Source organism: Numenius arquata, chromosome 5 (genome assembly GCF_964106895.1).
Source record: "Numenius arquata chromosome 5, bNumArq3.hap1.1, whole genome shotgun sequence".
In the NCBI taxonomy this organism is placed as follows: Eukaryota; Metazoa; Chordata; class Aves; order Charadriiformes; family Scolopacidae; genus Numenius; species Numenius arquata.
This window is the reverse complement of record NC_133580.1, coordinates 39,861,289-39,866,089: the sequence shown is the minus strand read 5'-3', so window position 1 is coordinate 39,866,089 and position 4,801 is coordinate 39,861,289.

Below are 4,801 nucleotides of genomic sequence, written 5' to 3'. Positions count from 1 at the left end.
AATGGGGAACTTTGGTAATGTTTATCTAGTAAGTTCCTTACACAGCCAGTCAGGTTAAAAATAAAGTTTATCTTGATACGTTAGCTGCTACCACTGGAAGTAGGGTGCTTACATAAATAGTTTAATTGGAAGTTTCAGTCTTCTAACCAGTTAGAGTATTTTTGTTATTTACTCACTCCACTCTCCATAAAAATGTTAGAAATGGTTAGAATGATCTGGGTGGGAAATTAAATACTTTGTTTAATCATTCTAGATATTGGGTTTTGTTTGGTTGTTTTTTTCCCCATCATTCTTTATTTTATACATATGAACAGGCTGCTGTAGACTGGATTTTAATTTATTTCGGTCTCTTTTTTATTGTTTGTAAATGGGAATAACAAGAGATTTAATCCAAAGTTTTCCTCATCTACAAAGCTCTGAGAGAAATCATTAATCAACAAAACAGTTCAAGACATTCTTGAAACCCTTAAAAATTAATAGGATTTCACATAAAGGTGTTTTGTTTGTTTGTCTTTTCTTTTTGGAAGTTTATTAAGGAACTTGCTCAAAATCCTAACTTTTTTGCAGAGTGTGTCTTTGTTGCAATGTCTTCATGAACATTATGATTTGAATTTCATCTATGATTTAGTTCGTTTTCCTAAAATGTCCTGTATCTTGGCTGAGTTATGAACCTCCAGCCAGCTTCCTAAAACTGCTGCCAGTATTTTGGACTCATTCCTACCCTTCCCCAAAACTTCAGCATGCTGTTACAGACATTCTGTACCAAAATAGATGTCACTCATTGTCTGTCTTCCTAGAGGAGCTCCTCTTATTGCTAATTCATGAGCCTGGTGGGTGATACAGATTAAAGCCTTTCTGTAGTTTATAGTTTCCTGATCACCTCAGGGAAGTTTCAGTAGGACCTGTTCCAGAGGCTTTTAAGTTTTGTGCCATGTATGCTACCTCTTTACAGAGGAATCCAGATATATTTCAGGGTTTGCAGCAACACGTGATTAATCCCAATACTACAAGTCGGATGTGGGTAAACACTGTCACAGCTTGTATGGATCATTTGGCAATAAATTATCCTTTGTAAAATAAATGCCCACCGCAAGCATGTTCCCTTAAGCAGAATCTGAAGACCAGCATTTCTGACTAATTTCTATTTGGTGCATAATGCAGGCACACAAGGAACATATACCATTTGTCTATAAAGACTCAGTTAACTGGAGATGTAAGTTTCTTCATTGTATGGCTCGCATTATTTTTTTCCAACTGATGGAGTCTCTGAAGTCAGGTGTTACACATTGGCATCAGCCTGATGGGTTGCATTAATTATTTGCACTGTACTATCAGTATGCTGGAGTTTAGAAGACTTTACAGACGTCACAGTGGATTGTCCACTATAGGGATGAGCATTGTTCAGTTATTGTTACTAGTGAGACTTTTAATTTATAACTGTGATGCCTGTGTTGTTAAAGTAATGGCAAGGAGCCTAAAGCAAAAAGAGTCAAGGCCAGAGCATTCCCCCTGTGCTTCTGTTTAGAAGATCTGTCTGGGTTCTGCAGTTGAATAAATTCCATTTTATTCTAATCCTGCTCAAGAGGAAGCAGCCCTCTTGCAAAAATACTTTATTTTCTCTTGCTTTAAGAGCTCTAATAAGATTGCAAGTATAAGTGGTTTTATGCTGCTGTTGAATTTACATGGATTGTGCAGCATGACAGTTGTCTGTGTCAGAGAAGCACTGATCATCAGTTAGGGAAGTTGAGGAAAACTGGTATTTGATTTATTTTTGTTTTCTTACAGCTGGTATTGTAAAATAGATTAAGAAAGGGGATGTGCTCTAAATATACATAGTATCATTCTCATATAATTTAATAATGGATACTTGTATGCAAGTTTCTGTTACACAGGAATACTTGTAATTTCATCTGATGCTTCTGAGAGTAGTGGTGTAAATGCTCTGTTGTGATGTTGGCCTAAGTGTCTATGCTGATGACTGATTTAAACCTCTGACTGCTCGGTGCATTTCCAAAAGCCTGAGCTGGTCTAAAGGAGCAAGCACTTTCACAGCTTGTCACCTCAGTGGAGTTCTGCTGGGCCTGTGGTGAAACAGCTCTCTTCTCCCTGGATGCTCAGCTCCTCTGGATTCATAAATGTTCCTGGGAGCGGAATCAGGAATGTTATGAGCTCAGAGATAGTGGCTTTGATGCAAGTAAGTGCACAGGGTTTTAAAAAAATATATATTTTGGTTAGTTGCTATATGTCTTGCACTCAAAACTTCAGTTTCTCTCCCCATTAGAAAGAAAAGCAGAATCATTCTCATATAGAACTGAAAATAATTACAAACAAATTGTTGTAACTTTTTAAACAAATGACATATTATAAAAAACAGAATTTCATGCAATTTTGAAGGAAACATAGCTTGCCATTCTAATACTTTGCTATTTACTTATATCATTATTATACTTACATACTCATTGAATTATAATGTTCTTCTGATTTGTTTGGCCATTGGATAACTACCTGTGACTTCATGTTAAGTACCAAAATGTGAAAAAATGTTAAACCATGTCCTCCACCCTGAAAGAGTAATGGAAGAAGGCTGCTATACTTTAGAGCGCTTTACCTCTGGATTAAATCAATTATTTCAGCACTATAAAGAAAAATCTTGTGTCTCGGACAATAATTACCAAGTAGACACTCTCTAACATCCAGAACAAACATCTGGATCATGTTGACTTTTTTTTCACCATGGCAAAAAGGGTGAATGAAATATAATTCCTGCTTTCTGATGTCATGAGGATTCCTTCATTCTCACAGCAGCTGGAGCTTCGTCCCCTAAGCATTTATATATATCTTTCTTTAAGTGTTGCAGATGTTATCTGTTTTTAAAGAGAACTGACACAGCTTACTATGAAGCAACTTCTGTGTCAAATAGAGTAAATAAATGAATTACTCTTTATGTGCAGTCTTCTTTGTTAGTCATTATTTTGAGCAAAATATAAAACATTGATGTCCTTGTAGGATATATTGGTACTGTCAGAATAAAGTAATAATTGGTAATTACTTATGAATAGATTAAGATGTTCCATTTTCAGGTCTGCATTTGTTTGGGGTGGGGGTGTTGTATTTGTAACATTTTCTTGGATCTGTATGTATGTTTGATTTTCCTAAGTATTTCTAATGCTCTATTATTTCTAGAATAATATTCTTAATACAATATAATCTTCCGTGATAAACTGTAGCAGGCTGGCTCTGGGACAGAAAAAAGCGAAGCTAAATTTTGATCTGAATTTTAGGCCCCTTGTTAGGTTTTAAAAGAAAGAACCTGCTTTAAAAATAGTTTGACTCTTTTTATGTGGTAGATTAGCCCGGGTTTAGCTGCTTTGAAATCTGGTAATCAGATAAAGTTCTGCACAAAGCAACTGCAGCCCTTTGGACTAGTGTTTACGGTTATGGACCAGTTTGAGGTCAGTGATCGAGATGAAGGTACATTTCAAAGAATTTCCCTTGGGAATATGCGCCAAGCAGTGCTGATGGATCAAAAGCTCTGGTCTGTGGCCCTGAAAAGGAGCAGAGAAGCACTTACTGTCATGGAAGTACAAACTGTGTTTGCAATAGCACTTGGCATCTTTTGTAAAGTGCATGGGTATCAGGACAATGGAAAGCATAATAGCCACTCTTGCTTTTCCCTTCAAAAGCCTGTGTAATGTACTTAATCTTCTGAGCAGAATTATTTAACCAGCTGTGGCACTTCTCTTTCATGTCTGGATGAGGAGGCCTAAGCACTGGTGTAGGTTTTCTGAGGGCGAAACTGGTCCATTTTCCCTGACAGTGGAACTGATTCAGTTGCGCTGAAGTGGATGTCTTCATCAATGGGGCTGTCCCTGGCCACTGGGCTGTGGGGTGCAGGTAGGGTAGTGACAGACATGGGCGGAGGGAGAAAGGGGAGCCCTCTAAAATAGCGAAAATAGGTCTTCTGCTGCCACTCTGCAGCAAGAGGGGAGATTTTCCTACTCACTTCCTATGTTTTCCAAAACCTGCAGGTATTCCTGTTGGCTGGACTCTGTGTCCTGGTAGAGATGCATATAAATACCATTGTGCTTTCTTTCTGATAAAATCGTACACATTCCAGCCTAGGATTCATTGAAACTTGCAGACAGGCACCCACAAGCAAAAGGCAATAAAGCTGTTTAATTTGAGTTTTTTCTTCTTTACATCAATTTAAGGGAGATGAGCATTGGCTTACCATTTCTTGTAATTCAAAACAAATGTATGAGCCTGCTGGCATAGAGAGAGAAAATGCAACAAGTCTTGTTCACTGGGATTGATGCAGACCTGTAAAAGGAAAGTCTCGGGAGCTTTTGTTATTGCAGTTGCTAGTTGTAGAGGCATAGAGTCTGAATGCCCTCTCTCCACTGCCTCTAAGAAATTTTGAGTGAGCAAGACATGGTAGCAGTGTTCTTATCCAGAACTCCTGGAACTGTTATGAAGTATGTGAAGAAGTAACTGCTGTTTTTTGGTAATTGCATAGGAAAGTTCAGGAATTGTACTATGTAGAATTGTATTCTGTCTTCCCACTTATTCTGAGAACAGTTCCTGGGTGCTGTATAGTGTTGTTGGGTTTTTTCCCCTCTAAAGACTAAAGTAATCATGCTTTCATGTTGGTGATAATCTTCTAGCATTCCCAGAAATTCTTTTTTTTCATAGGCAGTCTGAATTTCTTACCTTCACGGCATATTTGGTTGTGGTATTATACCTTGAACTTGTTCTGCCATGACAACTCTGTGTAGTGACTGCAGACTTCAGTGATCCAGAA